Source organism: Mytilus californianus, unplaced genomic scaffold (genome assembly GCF_021869535.1).
Source record: "Mytilus californianus isolate M0D057914Y unplaced genomic scaffold, xbMytCali1.0.p SCAF_11, whole genome shotgun sequence".
Taxonomy (NCBI): Eukaryota; Metazoa; Mollusca; class Bivalvia; order Mytilida; family Mytilidae; genus Mytilus; species Mytilus californianus.
Genome location: NW_026262593.1, coordinates 73,214,979 through 73,238,092, shown reverse-complemented (window position 1 = coordinate 73,238,092; position 23,114 = coordinate 73,214,979). Strand labels below are relative to the sequence as shown.

At 31.3% G+C, this 23,114-nt stretch overlaps 1 protein-coding gene across 2 annotated transcripts in view; it reads left to right on the top strand.

Moving 5' to 3' along the window:
• LOC127720671 (uncharacterized) overlaps positions 1 to 23,114 on the top strand; it is a 241,483-nt gene that overhangs the window by 100,301 nt on the left and 118,068 nt on the right. The gene's annotated exons all lie outside the window — the stretch shown is intronic.

The window sequence follows — 23,114 nt, the reverse complement described above, 5'->3', positions numbered from 1 at the left end:
TCAAGTAACAATATTGTTTTAAGAAAACAAATGTAGTCATTGACAGGTATTTCTAGTCCGAACTTGACGTTAAAAATAATTAAAAACATATAGCAATTAGCCGAAATGTAAACGTGGACATACATATTTAATCAATCGCAAAATGTTTTACTTATTTCCTTTTAAAGTTTTGATATTTTTAATCTTCGCATTGTTTCCTTGCAGCTAGTATTCTCTATGTTGTAGTTTTGAATTTTTCATTGTTTTATGAAAAAAAGTAAAATCACAAAAATACTGAACTCCGAGGAAAATTCAAAGAGGAAAGTCCCAAATCAAATAGCAGAATCAAAAGTTCAAACACATCAAACGAATGGATAACAGCTGTCATATTCCTGACTTGGTACAGGCATTTTCTTATGTAGAAAATGGTGGATTAAACCTGGTTTTAAAGCTAGCTAAACCTATCACTTGTATGACAGTCGCATCAAATTCCATTATACTGACAACAATGTGTGAACAAAACAAACAGACATAATATGAATCATTCCTGATGAAGGTAAATCCAGAAAAATGGCTTCCATGTTTCAAAGTATCTATATAGATCAGACTTTGAATCAAATTTATGATTTGCACACAGATAAAAGGTCGAATGTTCTATGACAATGAATACAGAAAAGAAATATCAAATAAGGCAATCGAACATAAATAATTATCTTTAATATAAAAAAATGAACATAAATGTAAGATTTTTAATTAATTTCAAATAAAAATGTTAGTGCTTTATATATTTTATTTTAACAATTTTTCAAAGAATTTTATTTTATAAAATATTTCCTTGTATAAATTCCAGAATATGTAAACGAGGACATACCTATAAACAACCGGAAAATGTATATTTATTTCCTTTATAAATTTTGCCTCTTTTGTCTTTGCATTGTTTCCTTGTAGCTTGTTTTCTCTAAACTAATCTCATTCTCTTAGTTTTAGTATAATTTATCATGTGAGCTTGTCCTTGTTTTTTAAATGTTTTCTAATAAAGGTAAATCCAGAAAAAAAACCACTGTGGACCCAACACAATTATGAAATGTTAATTTCATTATTTTATTTGTTAAAAGTAACTAGGTATATACATCAGACACCTATTTTTAGTATTCCACTTTATTATAAACTGTGAAATGGGATACAATTTCTGGCCAAAATTTGCAGAAAGAAATATTTTTAGACTATGTTGTAGTTTTGAATTTGTCATATAAAAAGTAAAATAACAAAATCTACGAGGAAAACTCAAAACGGAAAGTCCGTAATTAAATGGCAAAATCAAAAGCTCAAACACATCAAACGAATGGATAACAACTGTCATATTCCTGACTTGGTTCAGGCATTTTCTTATGTAGCAAATGGTGGATTAAACCAGGTTATATAACTAGCTAAACCTCTCACTTGTATTACAGTCGCATAAAATTCCATTATACTGACAACGATGTGTAATTTTTCATTGTTTTATAAATCAATCCTGCTGGAGGTAGATCCAGAAAAATCTTTTATAGCTCGGGTGTTTTTACATTGCGTGGTTTTTATATGCTGGTTTTCACAAAATATAGCTCCACAGTCTTAGTTTTAGTTTTGAATTCATCAGAAAAATTTTCCATTGTTTTAATCATTCTTCTTGAGGGTAAATCAAAGGAAGCACTTTGAATAAAAAAAAAATGTATCATTTCCCTGTTTTTAAAGTTACTATACAAATCAGACATTTAATTCGAAAAACAAATTGAATCAAGTTTACAATTATTACAGAAAAAAGTTCAATGGAATCAGACAGCAGAAATCAAATTAGACAATTTGAAATAGATAAATAAGCACAATGTTATAGAAACAATAAAAGATAAGATGTTTTAATCAATTGCAATTTAAAGTTTCTATGCTTCTTTTCTGTTATTGACCTATCAAAAGATACACTTTATTAAACCATTACCTTAAGCAATAAGGAGAGATGTATTAGCTACCTACTTCTGAACCTGATGGACACACAGAGCCAGATAAAACAGTTTTTTTATAATAGATAATAGATATTTGCTGGTGCACAGCTGTTTATCTTAAAAAATTATGCTTGACAATTGACTTATGAACATTAAGGCTTTGGTAGATAGATTTTTTTACTAAACTGTTATTTACGACATGTCTAACATACATGTTTTGGTTTTAAGGGTGCGTTGACATTTGATGGGAATTTCCTCCCCTCTAATACTCAAAATTAGCTGTATTAGGATAAAACGCATTTCTCCTACATAGGGTATAAAACCACTAATTCATAGCCCCATTGCTTTCTGTGTTAAATTCTGCAATTTCAAGCATAAATGGCTACTTTGTCTTAAGTTCAAATTAAGTGGCAGTTATTTCATGTCAAAACTGTACCTTATGCTGACTTGTGCTGAAAAAATCAACATACCTTTAATTGCATATTAGAGCGTACTGGTTCCCGGAAGTTTGATAGTACAGAAACAGGAACTTCTGATCTGAACAACAGGCCAAATGAGCCCTCCTATCAAAATTTTATATACTTCTTTATTATTCAAATAAAACTTTCAACTAGGGTTCTACAGTGATCCCAAGTCCCAAAGCTTTCATTTGATACTAAAACAACCCAAATATTCCCACTATTGACAAAGATACAGCTATGCGTAGGAACTATTTTGTTTAAAATATGTACTACTTTCTTGTATGTTCTTTCCGACCGGGCCTGAATTAGTGGTTCTATACCTATAGAAACAATAAAAGATAAGATGTTTTAATCAATTGCAATTTAAAGTTTCTATGCTTCTTTTCTGTTATTGACCTATCAAAAGATACACTTTATTAAACCATTACCTTAAGCAATAAGGAGAGATGTATTAGCTACCTACTTCTGAACCTGATGGACACACAGAGCCAGATAAAACAGTTTTTTTATAATAGATAATAGATATTTGCTGGTGCACAGCTGTTTATCTTAAAAAATTATGCTTGACAATTGACTTATGAACATTAAGGCTTTGGTAGATAGATTTTTTTACTAAACTGTTATTTACGACATGTCTAACATACATGTTTTGGTTTTAAGGGTGCGTTGACATTTGATGGGAATTTCCTCCCCTCTAATACTCAAAATTAGCTGTATTAGGATAAAACGCATTTCTCCTACATAGTGGATACTTAGCGTCATTTGATTTAGTTCAAGGTCAAAGGTAGAATGACGTTCTAGATTTTGACTTTTGCTATAGATTCATATTTATACATGATAAAGCCATGGGATCTTTTGCTTTTGGTTTCAAGCCATATGACCTTGAAAATGTCAACCAGAAGTGATCATTTTTTAACCGGAAGTAGCAACTTATCACCCTTATTTAAACAAACGTATATAGAAACTATATATTTGTAGAATGTCCCTTAAACATTGTATTTTCAAAATCAGTGTGTGATAAGCTATCATTAAAGCCCAAACATACTGTATTTTATCCAAATTATCTTATTTTAAGTGAATTTGGGTGGAAAGACCTTCAGTTGTTCTCTGAACAATTGGTTTTTAATTCTCTTAGCTGTTGTTTATAATTTGTCATATAAAAATGTCTTTTAAATTGTTCATGATAAAGGTTAATCAAAAACAAAAACACGCTTCGGAAGCAACAAATTATAGTGTTAATAGCTATATCTTTTGTCCAAAATAACTAGGTATATTAATCAGACATTTAATTTTATCAACATTGAATCAAAATATGAACTATTATAAAATAAAATAGGTGGGATGCTCCATGACAATGGCAGCAGAAAATAAAAATCTAATGTAACAATCGAAAATTTTTTTTAACACATTTTAAAAAGATATGTTTTTTTTTTTATTATTTCTTTGCGTATTAGAGAGATTTAAGGCGCATCTCCGATTCTAATGGACAATAAACGTGATCAAAACAGTTTTTATGATGAACCAAGGAATAAATCATGAGAAATATAAAAATTTCACGCCGCAATTAGCAAATTATTAAATCTGTGAGATAAAATGTAGACGTTTTAATATATCACGAGGACAGCAGCACTTACTCAGATCTTTTTCCTCTTTAAAAATATTTTTTTTGTCCGCGGCTGAACTAATTTTTTGATGAAGGTTACAGTTATATTTTTGTTCAATCACTTCAGTCGTCAGTAATGTTGTATGGATAAACATCAATTCGCTAATTCATAGCGTTAAGCAACACTATCTTGATTTTGCACAAATAGGGTAAGTTTTGTTTCTTATTTTAATCACCCCAATCTGAAGAATCGGTGAATAAAAGACAAACTGGTTTTCACGAAACTTTGACCGGATGTGTTGGTCATGAGGAGATAATCTTCTTTTTTTAAATAACAAAAAAATGCTTTTTCAGGCATGGTAAGATAAAGAACTAATAGGAAATTAGATATAGGACTGATATTTTAGTTTGTAGAATATCATGCTGAAAATGGAAAAAATGTCAATATGGAAAGCGAATCATTAAATTTTTACAAATATCTTAGCCAAAAGATTGGACCGGAGAAGGTCGTGAGGACTGGGAGGTTGGCTTTTACTATAAGGGACATGGGACACGGGCAGAAAATGATAACAAGTGGAAGTATAGGTGAAGGACTCAATTTAACTGGCACCTTTTTTGATTATATCTTTATTGACAATTACTTTAAAGTGTATCAATCAGAAACAGAAGTTCAAAGTCAATGTTCCAAGATTCAGTTAATTATGGATAACGAGAAATCACACCCATGTTTCACACAATTACGGCTTGTAAATCCCAACACAATGTCAATTCCAAATTATTTCGAAATGATTTATCGGGGAAATGATGTTTTTTTCAAGTGAACTATATAAACTGTGGTTTAGGAATAATGCAGTCGTCCATATTCCCGATTTGTGTTTCGGAAAAATCCATGGACCATGTATATCAAATAAAGATGACACAGTTGATGTTGCATGTTGTTTAAAATGCGACAAATTGATATATCAAGCAAAACCATGGATTAGCAGACCACGTACAACATGGCCTTTACCTGAAATCATTTCAAAAATAGTAGTGGGGTGTTATTTGTTGCAATTGACAACAAAGGATCCATTAATGAACATATAGAATGGCGAATTTCTTTTTCTGTAGCAGAAAAAATCCTTATATTATCCTTTAGCCATACACAAATATTATGTTATGCTATGTTAAAAATTGTGCTAAAGGAAATAGTAGAGAAACATGAAAATTTGAAAGGTTTACTGTGTTCATATTTCTTAAAAATGGTGATTTTTTGGATTTCAGAAGAAACCGAAACACATTTTTGCAGACCAGATAATGTCATACCTTGTTTCATGGCATGTCTACAAAGACTGATGTACTGTGTAAGATACTCAATATTGTCCCATTATTTTATTCCTGACAATAACTTATTCTTTTCAAGGTTTAGTACTGAAAAAAAGACAAATTGACCACCATACTTCAGAATGTTTATGAACAAGTAGTAAATTGTTTTGAATCTTCTGAGACCCTGAAAGATTATCAAAGCCAGTCTTACGATATCAACCAAGCGTTAATAAGTGGAAACAGCACGCTCGTACAACAAATGATGCCGACATTAAAATTTATTTGTGGTTTTGGTGCAATTTGTGCATTTTCAAGGCTGCTGTATAATTTTCTACATCATTCCAGAACTAGGTTATCTAGAAGTTTATTGGCTTTACAACTATCAGAAGCATTCATGCAAGTTCCACAAGTTCCACAAGTTCAACAATACCAATATAGCTCAGGAAAAAACATCAGTACTTCAGGTAAAAACAAGACCTTAGTCTTTTAGTTATCGGTTTACATTCGGATGCAGTATCAGGATGGCTGACGTTAGCTTCTTTCTTTTATGTTCATAAACACTACATATCCTCAGTTACGTTAATAACATATACATTGCAGAAATTCACAGACGATAAAATTTATATTGGATTTTTAAGGTACAAAAAGACATTAAGTCATATTCAAAAATACGTGCTGAGTCTTATGGAAAAAGAAAAACATCACACCATTATAAAATCATTAACAATTCATCCTTTTGGGAATTTGCAAGGAATCTTCCATAATTCCACAAGAACTACAATCAGATGTTACAAGGATTTATTCTTCTTTTCACCCTTTATCATTTGCACATTTCGTTAACTTTCTATGTTACTATCATCTACATGACCTGACATCTTGTAGACAGTCATTGTAACGACTTAAACAATCTCAATGGACACTTTCAAAAGGTGGTACTATAGTTCGTCAGCCTGAATCTGTGAACACAGTAATTTTTTGTGGCAAAGCTCACCAGTTATTGGGTGATACATACGTAGCTTTGCATGCTTTCAGAGAAGTTGCTGACATTGATAAGTATAATATAACGAGTGCAGCACCAAGACTGACTGTTTGACTCAAACACAGTTCTAAATCATGACTTTTAATACCACACTCGCATATCACATCAACATCTAAATGTGATGACTCAGCATTTGTATGTATACAAACATGCACCTTATAATTTAACAATACAAACCAATAAATGAACGCTTGACAGGATTGTATTGCATTGCTCAATTAACTTTCAATTCAAATTTTTGCTATGAAGAGAGGTGTTGTTCTTACTTCTTCAAACATCCTAATCGTGAAGTTACACTTTTGATATTTGTTTTCCTAATAATGTGTAACACCTTAATTTCAGAAAAACCCAGCATCCAAATTGATAAGACCCTCTTTTTTAATTTGATAACCTCTGAACCAGTATTTACAGGGACCTCTCAATTTCACCTTTTTGAAATTGACAAAAAAATCCTTGTTTTAGGGTTGCTGCCATTTTCAAATATGTTTTACTTACCTGATGTTTCGCTTCTTCTTAAATCAAAACAAGTGATTTAATTTTCAATCCTTTGAAATCATAAAGAAACACAGATTTCAAACCCTCAAGTAAAGTTGACTTGGTCTGGTTATTTTTACGGTAGGTTTTGGTCATGTAGCTCTCCAACTGTTTCGGTTATTATACATCACTGGCTCTCAAATATTCAGCGTCAGACCTACTTTTATATATGCCTCATTTTTTATACTTACTCTAGGTACATGACGATATACCTGACATAAATTTACTCTTTTAAGATATTATGTTTCATTTTGTCTAACACCTTATTCTTAATTCATATAAACGTATAATTTTACCGAAGAAAAGTCAGCAACTAAATTGACCAGACCCTTCACCCATTTAACAAAAGTTCTACTTGACATTCATAAAATAAATTTGAAAGAAGACCTCATAACTCTGGATTTTCAAATATTTTGCCGCGAGCATCACTGAAGAGACATTTCTTTTTGAAATGCGCAGCTGGTGAAGAAATTTAATACCGTTGTTGTTATTACTCCTACAGTCCGGTTTATTTCTACTCCTCAATTCAAACAAAAAAGTTTTCATTGTATATGTATCATTCAAACGATTGACTTGTAAAGTTTCACGAAGTAATTTACTTGTTTAATTGTTGCAGATGAGAAACTTGGACAACATATAAAGGTTCATTCTCCTTTATGGTATAAAATGCTTTTATAATAAGAAAAAGTGTCAACATAATTCGAAATGAGTATATTACAATCCTATGCCACATTAAAGAAATTGCCAGTTGAGACCGAAATTTATTTGGCTGAATTCCACTCGTTCCGTTAATCATTATAGCCTAAGATTTGATCCTTTCCCGGTTTTATCGACTCCCCCTTTTTGAATTTGCCTTTGAGTTTGGTACTTTTATAATACTATTTTTTTTAATTTTTAACTATTTATTTCCGGATTTTCTTTCAAATCATTTTCTGATTTAAATTTCATTTTATTTTGTTTTTCGTTAGTTATACTTTTTCTTTTTTATATATTACATAATTTTATCTCCAAACTAAAAAAAAATCCTTTACTAACATATTGTACATACATAGCCAAAAGTTTAATTTGATTTTCTTTTAACCATTTAAACATCCAGGTTAAACAGTTACCAATGAACAATCTTTGATACTATAAAATCCCTTTATTATAAAAAGGGTCAAAATGATCCGTAAGTTATAGAACCAATAATTCGGACCCGGTCAGAGAGAACTTATACAAAAGTAAAATATTAGTTTACACAAAATTGTTCCTACGCATACATGTAACTGTGTAAATAAGTAACAGATTTGGGTATCAAACCAAAATTTAAGGCCTTTGAGATCACTGTAAAATCATTGTTGAAAGCTTATTTTGAATAATAAATATGCTACATTTTACAAATTGACAATAATGACAAAATTTCATTCACCTTTTAAAATATCAATCTATTTTTCTGTATTAATAATTCTTTAATTTATTTCCTTTTTTCTTTCAAATCATTTTATGATATGGATTACGTGTAAATTAGGGTTTGACTAATAATGGACTTTTTCCTTCTTTTTACTTTTCATAATTTTATCTCAAATGTAAATAAAAAAATGCTTCCTCAAAATATTGTACAAACAAAACCACATGTTTAATTTGATTTTTTGGAAAACCTTTCAACCTCCATGTTATACAATTGTCGATGAATATAACTAGGACAACATCAACATACTAAGTGTGAAGTGTTGTGTGATTTCAGTTAGATTGCATTTGAAAAAAAAACGATTTAGTCATTGTTTGTATACATAGTACATATTTTGTAATACAAATTTGTATATTAAAATTGTTAAATGTTTGAAATGTGTAGAAGTAAAAATAAACAAAAAGCAAAGACAGCTTCTTTATTATTTAAAGCAAAAGCAAAGGATTCAAAGTATGTACATATCTCAATGTTCTACTGTTCCCGTTCGTTCGCTTGTTACATATGTTATTTTACAGAGTTGATAAGATTTCTGGGTGATTGTTTGTTAAACTTCCAGTGGCAAAACATATATGCCTATTCTAAACATACTCAAATTTGCAGTATAAAGATTGTCTTTACAAATTTAGTAGACAAGCATAAATGTCTTTAAAATAAGACTGTCACTTGGATAAAAACAATCTGTTGGATGGGGACATAAATTTAGCTTGGCAACAGACCAAATCTGACCATGCAAAAGTGAGGTAAAAGACACCAAAGGGACACTCAAACTCTTAAGTCGAAAATAAACTTACAACGGCATGGGTAAAAAAGAAAAGAAAAAGACCAACAAACAAACAATAGTACACAAAACACAACATAGAAAACAAAAGACTGAGAAACACGAACCCCATCAAAAACTAGAGGTGATCTCATGTGCTCCGGAAGGGTAAGCTCCACATGTGGAACTCGTCATGTTGCTCATGTTAGTACAAACCCGGTAAGGGGATGGGCTTGAAGTTACGACATTAGGAACATATCCGTTATCATCTGTGAAACGGATATTCCATAACGGTCAACCAACTCGCGATGGCATCCGTATTACTAACGAAGGGATGATTTCAACTTCATCACTTAGAACTCTTGGTTTAATAGCTTCCTCGCGAGCAACAATCTTCTATTAAGGAATTCAGGATAAAACATACAAACCCTGGAATATCGTATCAACTGGGAGATATACATACTCCGTATGCAGGCGCTACTGACAAGTTGCTCAATAGAAATGGAAAGTTCACAATTGAGAAGGTGAAATCATCTCTTTTGACGTGAAGTTTTGTTTTCAACCGACCCTCATTTTCAATTTCTAGATGAAAGTCAAGATATGAGGCAGACTTAACCGTATCTGCTGTATCTTATTAGATTGTATGTACTCTAAAAGAGCTTTGGAATTTTTTAGTATCCACATCTGATTCACGCCTAGAACAGGTAGTTTTACAATAACTTTGAAGCCCGGCTTTGATTGGTGATAACGTTGATGTTAATAATTTAAAAAGAGGTTTAGTAGAGCACTTAGAAGACCTAGCAATATACCGTTGTTTGTAAGGACTCTTAAGTAGTTTAGGTATCCAATACAGTGATGGAAGATTCAGTTTTTCATCTCTGGTTGACATAGGAAAGCAGCATAGAACAGAACTATGATTATCCAGGATTTCCTCTGTAGTGTCGTGGGGGTATATGTTGAGTTTCCAAGTGAATTGTCAACAACTTATTCATTTATGAAGCTGTCCATGTAAATTGATTAACACACAAAAATGATGTTGTTTGGGGCTTTATCTGCGGAGACAACAACAAATCTGCCATAGAGGTAGGTCAAAGGATTTGCAAAATTTGGGTCTTTAAAGATTGATGTAGCATGGGTGTTAATTGACCTATTCAGTTTTTTAATTCTGATTTGTATCAACGACCTCACAGTCTTAATCCATTTGGAAAGAGTATCTATGTCTTATTTCTCGTTTTTAACCCATTACCTGGCATCATCTCGACTGAATCCATCAGTATTTTGAGGTAAAAAGACAGGATTGACTTGGGGTACAATTACCTGCCCGACCCTATCGAATCAAATGGTTGCTCCCTTAGGAACAATAGAGCTTGAAAATGTTGAGGAGGAAGATTGGATACAATTATTCTTACATTAGAAATGTACACAACAATTTTCCATCGGCAATAGTAGCAGGTGATACTGTTTCACCGAGGAGATGGATGAGGAAGAAGAGTATCTTCCAAACATATTCATTGAAGAAGTAAACTAGCAAAACATGCCAGACAAGACCAAAATTGTATTAACAACTGTTGAAGCTTTTTTTATTATTAAATTTTTTACATTTAAATTGTCATTCAATGATTACCAAGCTTTTAGGGTATGATTATTTGATTACTTCAGACAATCAATTTCTGATTACCAAAGCGAATATTTAAGGAGTATGGTAAAAAAAAAGATGAATATATGATTACTGAGTCACCTCCATGAGGGGCCCAGTAATGGCAGCCATATTGTTTTTTTCACATCTTAATTTAGTCATAAATTTAAATCTAAACACCATAAGGATAATTGATTTTTGAAAAAAAATTACACAGATAGTAGAAAAAATATTCATCAAATGCATTATTTTCTCCGTTCTTGCGATATTTTTTTTCGTTTAATGAGGTTTTAATGTCCTTTTGATATATTTTGTCTTTCTTTTTCGTGCAGTGTCTCAGTATAGAGAATATATCTCAAAGTTGACACGAGTTTCCAGAACTTACGTTCCTATCATGATTTCCCCTATAAGAGCTTTCTTGCAATTTGACAAAAGTTACGTACGGTTAACGAATTATACCGTAAGACCTGGTTGAGGGATCTTCTATTTTGATTCTTTTCAAAATATGACATATCTATGTTATCGTTATCAAAGCTGTCATTGGACACAGAGGGCATTTGTTTAACTGTTTCCCTTGCAAGGATCATAACACTGCATGCAACGACACATATAAAACTTGAATTTTCGTGTGACATAGGAATTTTGGGATATACGAGGTAAAAATATGATACCAACAGGGTAGGAGACAAATGCCTCGTCAGGAGAAGAAAAATACCACTAAATTTTAAAATGTGCTTAAAACCACCCCATTTTTTTTTTAAATAAATGAGAAAAATACATCTTTGCATTATTTAACATTAGAAGATACCAAAGCAAATGCATATTGCCACCAACCGAAAAACCCCAAACAATACTTCCTGAAAATTTTTTTTGGCACCCCACAGACCTCAAAATGTTATCGGTCTCGTTGAATAAATTGAACAGAGATCCCCCTCCCCCTTGTGCAATACCGCTTGTCGCCTCATGTTGAGTACATACATCCGAATGTTTAAGCTTACCTTTGGAATCGTTCTTTTAGAGTGTGTTGAATTTTCTTCTACCAGAAAAAAAAACAAAGGATATGTTTACATTCTGAAATTCAGAATATATTTAATGCCAGATTGGTTTTTTTTTCGGATTGACCATTTATTTTCATTTGTTGCCACGTTTATTTATTTCACTTTTGTACATATTTGTATCATTAACTATCCTGCATCTCATGTTGCAAAATATTCATTTTCATTCTGTCTTGCGCAAAAATTTATTTTCAGTTATTACCAGGCGAAGTTATTCATTTTCTTCATTTTCAAAATCTTCCTACCCAACACAAGAACCCTCCTACCCCTCCCCCACGAAAATCAAATGGTTGTCCCCTAACGTTCATATTGAACTCTATATAAATTGATGTTGATGATCATCTATTTGTTGGTTGGCTGTTATCTCGTGAACATTTATCCTATATCTCACCATTAGTGTTTAAATCAAAACTGTTTGCGAGGATGTTTGTGTGTTAACTGGAATTGTCACGGGATCGCACGTGTTCGCTCGTTTTTTCTTCACATTTGACCTTTAAATTAATCGAAAGAACGTCACTCAAAATTTCATATTTCGTCTCTTAGTTTATTTTATTTTATTTTTCCATACATAGTTGCATCCTTGTCTGATGATCCACGTTGACAATTTGATGATGGATTAGTCATTATTATATAAAAATAATTAAGAATTTTATCTTTAAATTTAGAGTATTATACTCCAATAAGCTCATTCAAATGTTAATTGTTCATGTTGTTTTAACATTTAAAATGTATACGCGAAAGTGTGTATAATCATGGTTTACATAAGAAACGTATTGGATGTATGTGTAATTTAAACGATTTTTTCTTTATTTTCAGATATTAAATGCGCGTTTTATTTGGAGTATGCTTAAATTAATAAAGATACTTTTGTTCGGAAAAGAATGTGGTTTTACTGGTGATATTGTGGGAATGAAACACATGCTCCCATTACGTTAAAATGTCAGAAAGCTTTATAGACAGTTGCTGCCAACATGGAGACTATTGAATCAATATTCCCAATGGGTAAGTTAGAGAATAGTTTTACAGACGCAATCATAATATTTGTTGCTTACCGTTAAGATGTTTATGTAGTCTTTTATGGATTTTTGTTTGTCTTTTCGTCATTTTGACGTTATGGTATTTTCAGTTTTTGGACTTATGGTTATAATTTTCCCTTTTAAGGGACATCAACCTCCATGACGAGTTAAAGGGTAAGTACATTTTGTGGTAAAACATTAAAGAAGACAGAACTTGACTGCTGTACCCAAATTTTCGGTAATTTTACCTATTATGGTCCAAGGACACAGTTATCGTCCTTTGGTTTTCGTTGTCTACAAATATAGTCCCTAGTGTGAACAGTGTATAACTTGCATTTTTTTTTGATACACTTTCCCAATTTATTTCTTGATATTTTATGCATGAAATATTAAGTAAGGGGATGAAATTACATGTTAAAAAAATTTGGGTGCTGAATCTTTATGTTAAGTAGTGATTTGGTCCAGTTAAAAAAGGTCAAAAATTAGAATGTCTGAAGCTGTCAAACTGAATTTTAGCCCCCCTTAACACAGAATTGTCAATATTTTGAGTTAGAGCTGGTAGAAGTTTCTATAATTTTGATATTATTTGTATCAATAGTAGAACACTACACTGTAAAAATCTTTTTGAGATAGAGCAGGTGCGATTTTTTTAATTTGAATTTATTGTCTAAAAGAAATGCACTACGAAATAACTGTGTTCTCGGGCCTAAGAGATGAATTCCGTAAATGTAGATTCTGTACTTTGGCAACTTTCCTGAATGGTTTGCTGGTTTCAATTTGTCAAACTCAATAAAAGTAAAGGATTTACATCTTTGTTTGACAGAAATTCTGTTAAAATGTCCCATTTTGGCATTATACGGCTAAAATAGGCATTTTAAAGCAGTTTCCATTTTATGCCTAAGAGCCATGCTGACTTTCTATCTGACAGCTTTTTATGTTCCTGATATTTGTGTTTCTATGCTTAAATCAAATTTAATTAACCATTTGTGAACTCGGAATCTAGAGAAAAGTAGATTATCACAGAAAAAATGTGCAGAATATTTGTATTTATGTCCCTGGTTAAACGGCCTGTTTGATGTATGTGAAATGTGAAGAGCTTTGTACATAAAATCTGTAGTCCATCACAAATATTTCACTAAATCTGTAAAAAAAAACACTTTACAATGATCAGTACACCCTATTCATTTCATATGCTATCATAATTTTCTTCTTTAGGATAGTAAGTGGTTCAAATATATGCCAAATGAGACTAAAACTACATGCAAGTTTTCCATTGAAAAGTGAAAAACTGGTCATCAGACCATACTGTCTGCAAAAAAAAGTTGAATTCAAGAGTCCTTTTGCAATTAGACTTCTTGTATCATGACATCTTAGCATAGAAATGAGCAAAAAGTAACAAATTTCAATTTCTTATAGCCTCTGTGTGCATTTTTATATGTAAATATGGGCTACGGCCTAAATCGACTCTAAATAATTCTCAGTCTTACATGGCCTAAGACCATTTTATACTCATGTGGTATGCTTTTTGTAACTTTTCTTTACATTTAAAGTACATTTAATATATATGGAAGAATAATGTATGGTTAAAAAACTTCAAAAACTTCAAATTGGTTGAAAAAAATGCATGTTTATGTAAGGCTTCCCTTAATTCAAAAATCTCTATTTTCAGGCACAGACTCATATAAATTTGACTTTTGAATAACTGTAATAAATCTGATAAATCAAATGAGTGTTCCGTTGCTTTTAATACTTATTATATTAAATTCAAGAGTATTTTAAAAGCAAATTTTTGCAATATTTAAATTTTTTAGGCCAAAATCTTGACAGTTGAAAATATTTGATTTAAACGTCAAAAATAAACCACCAAATTTCAATATTAAAATGGCCCTAGTTTCTATAATATATATCCTATGGCCATGAAACTTAGCCAACTATCTTATAATTGCCTAAGCTTAGGTCATGCAAAGTTTTATTAAAATTGGTCAAGTCTTTCTATCCTATTAGGTCCAAGGACACAGTTATCGTCCTTTGGTTTTCGTTGTCTACAAATATAGTCCCTAGTGTGAACAGTGTATAACTTGCATTTTTTTTTGATACACTTTCCCAATTTATTTCTTGATATTTTATGCATGAAATATTAAGTAAGGGGATGAAATTACATGTTAAAAAAATTTGGGTGCTGAATCTTTATGTTAAGTAGTGATTTGGTCCAGTTAAAAAAGGTCAAAAATTAGAATGTCTGAAGCTGTCAAACTGAATTTTAGCCCCCCTTAACACAGAATTGTCAATATTTTGAGTTAGAGCTGGTAGAAGTTTCTATAATTTTGATATTATTTGTATCAATAGTAGAACACTACACTGTAAAAATCTTTTTGAGATAGAGCAGGTGCGATTTTTTTAATTTGAATTTATTGTCTAAAAGAAATGCACTACGAAATAACTGTGTTCTCGGGCCTTATGTATATTATCTATGTTTGTTATGCTCACACATTGTTGTCAAAATAACATAATTTTATGCGACTGTCATGCAAGAAATAGGATTCGTTAGATTTAAAACCAGGTTTAATCCATCATTTTCTACATAAGGAAATAACTGTACCAATCAGGAATATGACAGTACCTGCGATTCGTTTGATGTGTTATAGCATTCGATTTTGCTATTTGATAGAGTACTTTCTGTTTTGAATTTTCCTCGGAGTTTGGTATTTTTTGTATTTTACTTTGTTAAACATTATTTTTCTAGAGCACCAGGGATTACACCCAGTTTTTGGTGAGGTTCGTGTTACTCAGTTTTAAGTTTTCTATGTTGTGTTTTGTTTACTATTGTTTGTCTGTTGGTCCTTTTCTTTTTCAGCCATGGCGTTGTCAGTTTATTTTCGACTTATGAAATTGAAAAACCTCTTGTACCTTTCGCCCCTCTTTTTCCTACCCGATTTTCTGGAAGTATAAAGGATTTCAAAATGAAAAAACCATTCGTGTTCTTGATATGTTAAACAGCTTTGATTGTTAGTTGGTAGCCCAAAATATTAGTATTAGCCTATTATCTGGACCACCTAAGGTTTAATTAAATTGAATACCATTAAGTTTGGTTCAATAGTATAAGGAAGAAGTGCCATATATTTTTGCAAGGCATTTCGTGTGGATGTGGATGTTGATTTTTTTTCTCCTGTTTCCGTTTGTTCATTTGTTAAAGTTTTGTATGTACAATAAAATTGATTGATCATTGTTCGTTAAACGTCGAGTTGCAAAATATTTCATTCATATTGAGGACAAAAACAATTTTAAAATCAATAGAACAGGTTGGTTATGCAAAGCGTGTTTGCCGGCATAAATGGTTGCAAATTAGAATGCCACTGAAATAAAACCATAAGGCAACTGTACTTCAGGTCCTCAATTTTAGCATGACGTGTGTGCGCATTTGTAGATCATACAGAGGCAAACAGTCGCCAAACTTTATAAAGGGGTTCAACAGTCGGACGAGAGAACTCCAGATGACCATATGTTTATACCCAAATCAACTTTTGGCCTAGCATGAGATAAGAGGGCAGTAGGTACACAGTATTGACTTGAGATATATAAGCTGTACTATACAATAAAAACTTATTGACAATATATTTATTACTTCGGGATATGAGATAAAATAATAATAGGCCATAAAGATTATAAAAAGGCTATTATATCTTTAATTTTCAGATTTTGTGTTGTTTCGTAATGTGTTTAGTTTAAACATTTAAAAATGAACCTTTCTGAGTGTCTGGATAAGTGGGAGGGGTCATCAATTCTGATGAATGTTTTAATGTTTATGCCATTTCTATAGTTAACTTAGAAAATACGTTTTTTTTGAAATTCTCATGTTTGTGTTTTCCTTTGAGCATTAGTTTTTATGTTATTACATGAACTTTACATGATTATCATTGCACAATTATGATATTATATACCGGACAGGTGGTAGATAAGCTTTTACCGCCATTTTGACACTTCTTACTGTGATCATTTTTTAAATTTATGTACAGAAAGCGTAAGAAAATTCCTCATTTTGTTAATCATTTATTATAGTAATAAGTATTTTTGTTTACTTTATTGATTTTCACACAATTATTCCTCATATTTAAATACCTGTACCAAGTCAAGAATGAGCTTTTAATTTTCTCATTAACTAAAGGACTTTCCATCTATGAGTTCAGTATTTTTGTTATCTTACTTTATATTTGAGCACGCCATTAATATGTATTTTTTTATTTTTAAGCTTTTTTACGGAGGTAATTATTTGTTCGCCAATTATCTCTATTCTGTAAACTACATCGAGACTCTCACATATAGGTCAGTTGTCCTGTATGATATCTTAAGTTAAACAAATTAGCATACAAATATCTAGTGTAATAAAATCTTAACCCCAAAAAAGAAATGTTTCTTTGCAGGGTGTGCGCTATAGTCAATTATCTGAGAACTTTGACAAGGAAGATTTTAAGGAATGGTTATTTTGTTATTTAAAAGTGTAATGTACTCATATCAAGTACAATGGGTATTTTTTTTTCAAGAAAACATGCATAGTCACTTTAATGTAATTAAAAATCTCTATACATAAGGAAATATTTTTTTATCAATACACCTTTTTTTTTAATTTCCTTCTTCAGTGTAGCTCTTTTCACTTCATTCAATTCGATATTAATAGTCTCCGTTTATAATGTAATTAAAAATCTCTATACATAAGGAAATATTTTTTTATCAATACACCTTTTTTTTTAATTTCCTTCTTCAGTGTAGCTCTTTTCACTTCATTCAATTCGATATTAATAGTCTCCGTTTATAATTCGTCATTTAGATTTTCCATTTTTGTAAAATTTCTTTGATTCAAAGTGACTATATAGATCAGTGATTTATTTTCAAACATTATATCAACTTTACAATTATACAGAAAAGGTGTAGGGAGTTCAATGATAATGGAAGCAGAAAACAAAAACCAAAAAAACCAATAAGACAATGACAAATAATAAATTTAATACGATGTAAAGAAAATACTTAAAGGTAAGGCGTTTTAATTAATTTCAAGTAATTCTACTGTTTACCTTTAAAATTTTGTTTAAAATATTTACATCTTGCACTGCAGGAGAGAGAGAGAGAGAGAGAGAGAGAGAGAGAGAGAGAGAGAGAGAGAGCCTTGATCAAGAAACACATAAACGTAATCAGTTTTAACACATTTCAAGTTAACCATTTATTAGTCCTGGATACCAAGATTGACATTGTGTACGGCAGACACTCGTTTCGTCTACAGAAGACTCAAATAAAAAAAGTTAAAAAGGCCAAAAAAAAGTCGGAAGATGAAGAGCATTGAGGACCCAAAGTTCAAATGTTCGAAAGATATTTCTTATCAAATTTTTTGTTTATATCTTGAATGCGTCAACATTTAAAAAAACAACAATAAGATGTCTGTTAGTGCTGTTTCGCCCACCTTTATCAATATAAGCAATGGTCACTTTTAAACCAGATCATGTCAATCGGGTTATTTACAAAAGTAATGTACAGCCAGCCACATATACTAGAAGCATATCTTAAGATCATGACATTCTTTTGAAAATACCACTTTACAAATGATAACTTGCTATACAAGTTAAACTGATAAGGTCTAGTAAGTTTAAGGACATTACGCATCCGTTTTGATATGTTAACAGGCTCCGTATTGAAGGACGTACTTTTACTTATAATTTACTTTAACAAATTGTGACTTGGTTGGAGAGTTGTGTTATTGGCACTCACACCTCATCTTCTTATATCTAACTATTAGATAGAGTACACATTTTCATAGATTTGTTCGAAGTTAGATATATTCAAGTCATTAAAGTTATATAATAAAATGAGAAAAAAAAATAGCAACAAATAAAAACCACTAGTTTTCAGGTTCAAAGCTTTTGAATATGGTGGGATTAAACATGTTTGTTAGCGCTCAATACTCCTCCTCTATCTGAAACGTTTCACTGTAAACTTAATTCGATATTCTGGAGTAAAATATGTATTACAATGGCAACTATACATTACTGAGTAAAAAATGGTTAAGTCGAAAAAATCTATTCTATAAAGTAAAATAACAAAATGACCGAACTCCAATGTAAATTCAAAACGAAAAGTTCCTAATCAAATGGCAAAAATCGAAAAATCAAACACATCAAACGAATGGAAAACAACTGTCATATCCCTGACTTGTACATGCATTTCCTTACGCAGAAAATGGTGGATTAGAATTAAGCGGTTGAGTATGATCATCTACATATGATTACAAACAAACCTAACAAATATTGAAGCTTTTTTTAAACAGCCTTTGTGCTACAAGTTATATTTACAGAATATGTAATATTATGTATCCGATATCAGTATAGTCGTCTGATCTGTAATTTTACCGACTTTGTCCTATTCCCAATTTTGACAGTTTGACTTAATGTGAATTTACATGGCGAGTACTGAACATATAGCAGGAGATGTTTACCCTGTCGACACACTCGGTCTAGCTCCCTTTTGTGTTCAAGGGATTCAAGAGTTGTCTCTTTCTAATCGATTTACGAGAATTTGACATCAAGAAACTACTTTGCTTCTATCTACAGGGGTGACCAATTCAATCTAGAAGGACAACCTTCAATTGACAAAACCATTTGATATTAGTCGGATACAAAATATATTGTTTCTCTGAAAATAGTTTGTTGAATTTTATATACCTCAAGAATGATTGTGACCTAGTTTGGTTCGTTCAGTTCTGTCGTTGAAAATGAGAAGATAGTTTTAAGAATTAAATGATGACAGACGACGGACCCCAAATGATAACAAAATCTCACACACGCCCATGAACAAATTGAACTAAAAAAGAGGCCAAGATCTGAAATATTCTTGGAAAAATTCTTGCATTCAGTACATCTTCTCATGAAGTGTTATTCATCTTTCGTACTGTGTAATATTCAGTTTCAGTTTGAACAAAAATATTTTTTGTCACTCCTATCCCTTAATTACTATTCATATGTCATTTGTCTTGTCCAGCATTATATTTGAAATAAAACGATCGTACTTCAGAAGAACAATCATATCTTAAGTCAATACTGACCCACCCAAAAAAAAAAAATGAAAACTGAAACTTAGAATTTATTTGTAGGGTTTGCACTCTATTCAATCATCTGAGAATTTTGAAAAAGGATGATTTTAAGTAATATTAGATTGGCATACTAGTGAAATATTGTATGAAATATTCATATCAATTTTGCGTAGTCACGAATAGGAAATTAAAGCGAAATGAACGTAAGGAAATATTTCTTTTAAATCTTCAAAAATGTAGAATTTTTAGGTTTTTTAAGCGTTTCTCTTTTCTTTTCCTTCTTTACACTTGTTTGTTTTATGCCTTTCACGAAATTGAATTCTATATTCTTAGTTTCAATTCTAAATTTGTCGTCTAAATTTTCCGTTGTCGTAAAATGTCCTTATTTCACAGTCACTATATAAATGAGTGATTTATTTTCAAAACATTGAACCAGTGTACAATTGTAAAAGACAAAATCTCCTAAGATCGATGACAATGGAAACATTATAAAAAAATAAAATAAGACAATCAGTGTAAAGAAAAACTCTAAAGTAAGAAGTTTAAATTAATTTTAAGCTAAATTTGTGGTGTTGTTTGCTTTACTTTTACAAATTTTCGAAAGACATTTTTGATTCTTGAATATTTCTTCAGCAGACAGAATAAAAACCAGTTAGAAATCAGGACATTCTTTTGTTAATACCCCATTTCAAACAATAAAGGCTTACCAAAAGTAAAAAGGATTCAAATTTATTAGAGGGAGAACTAAATGTTGGATGCACCAGCTATATACTAGTAATGTACTCATGAACCTGATGGATGCAACGAGCGAGATCAGAACATTTTTTTATCATAAATCAAAGGAATGAATTTTGAAAGACAAACGGTTTTAAGCAGCACAATTAAACATGTAAGATAAGCTGCAACATTCTGTTGTATCACCAGGACAAGGGATGCTTGATGAAGATTTTTGTTTTTCTCTCATTAAAAAGGGCAGAGTGACGTCTTTTCAGCTGGTAAAAAACATTGAATATACTTTCAGTAACTAAGAATTCAGAAGGTTGGTTCAAAGCATCATTATTTACTAAACTTAACAACCGAATGATTATTGTGGTCAGTTTTAGTTTATATGACAAAGATTGGTTGATATTGGTTTAACGTGACAATGTCAGCCCACACATTTTTTAAAAGTAAAACAATTAAAATCTTGGCGAAAGGCGCATTGCATAGATAAACGTCTCGTTCAAAACAATATTACTGTTCACATATTTAGGAACTTTCAACGAAACGATGTCGAATAAATGTCATTGCTAGGTCACTTGCTCCAGGAATAAAGACATTAGCAACACACATTTCGACTGACGAATTATAATTCCTCGAGTTGCGTTGATTCATGATCAGCTATGAACTGACATCTTAATATTAGGTGACACAAGTGAAATTATTGAATGTGTCAATAATGTTTACAGAATAGAAAATAATTCACAACAATAATTAAGAAACAAAAATGGGCTTGTAGGAACTAAATACGTGAGAATAAAGGGGTGCTACAAATAAAAGACGGCGATCATTGGCAAACAATTGATGAATAGACAAAAAAACCTAATACATTTATTCATACATTACTGAATATCCACAAGATCATTTTGAGAATAAAAAAATGGCATACTAAATAGTTGATTATCACGTGGTTCACATCTGTCATTTATATACTTAACTTTTTACAGGTCAGTTGTCCAGTTTAATGTTTCAAAATAAATTGCCATACACGTGAGAGGGTTAGCGCTATAAAACCAGGTTCAATACACCATTTTCTACATAAGAAAATGCCTGTACCAAGTCAGGTTTATGACAGTTGTTGTCCATTCGTTTGATGTGTTTGTGCTTTTGATTTTGCCATTTGATTAGGAACTTTCCGTTTTGAATTTTCCTTGGAGTTCAGTAGTTTTGTGATTTAACTATTTGCCATGTTTCAGAGCAATATCCAGTGTAAAATATACTCCAAAAAGAAACTCGAAATTGCTTTGAAGGGTACTAACTATATATAGCATGCTAAGCGGTATGTGAATTGTTCATTGTTGAAACCGAGCCTTGGCCCATAATTGCTATACGTTATTTGGTCTCTGGTGGGAAGCTGTGTCATTGTCAATTATGCTATATCTTATTACAATATAAATCATCTGAGAATTTTCAAAGGAAAATTTTCAAGAATCTAGCGGTTAACATGGTGAATTACAGTTGAAAATATCCATATCAAGAAACAATGTTATTTTTACCACGGATGTGGACTATTCCGTGTTGAATGCCGTTTTTTTTAATCTATAATTGTTAACTTTTTATACATTGTGACTAGGATGGAGGTTTGTCTCAATGGCACTCATACCACATCTTCTTATTTATATTATTCATTGTTTGCAATTTTATTTTATTGTTAATATAAGTTAAATAATTTTCATGTACTGATTTGTATCGTATGTTTTTTATGTACTTTTTGCTATCCTATTGATGAAGATTAAGGAGGTAGATATCTACAAAAACTATAGATATTCTTCGAGGTGTCGTTGTTTTACTTTTATAAATTTTCTAAAGATATTTGTTTTTAATTATAATTCTTCCTTTCATCTTGTGTGCTACTCTCCAGTAGAGATAAAAAAAAAAGTACAATAAAAAGCTCTATAAGGCATGATTTGCCCAACCTGATCAGCAATGAGCATACATCCTAAGAATAAATCTTGAAAGTCATAAGACTACTGATTCTGCACGTGAGATATGTAGATCCGATCTCACGTTCATGTCATCCGTATAAAGGAAGTTTAGATTTCTTCTTTGAATAACATAAATATCAAGAATCTTTGTTGTTTTTCAATTGCAAGCTCACAATGGTTTCAAAAAAGAGATTTCGAATGTATTGACTCGCTGTATTGATGGCAGTTTTCTTTCCTAAACGTTTGCAAGCATGCTAAGATCGAAATGGATTAATAATTAAATTTTATGCTGTAGATTGGTATGCTGAAAATGGAGGGTATGACCATAGAGAAACACGAGTCTCTTAAATTTTACAATTATCTTTACCAAAAGATGGGATCTGAGGAGGTTGTGAGAATAAGGAGGTTGGATTTGATTATTAATGACATCAGACAAAAACAGAACACCATAACTAGTGGTAGTAAAGGTGAAGGACTCGATTTGAAAGGAAGTGATATAGATGTCATGTTTATAGACAGTTACTTTAAAGTGTATGAATCAGAAACAGAA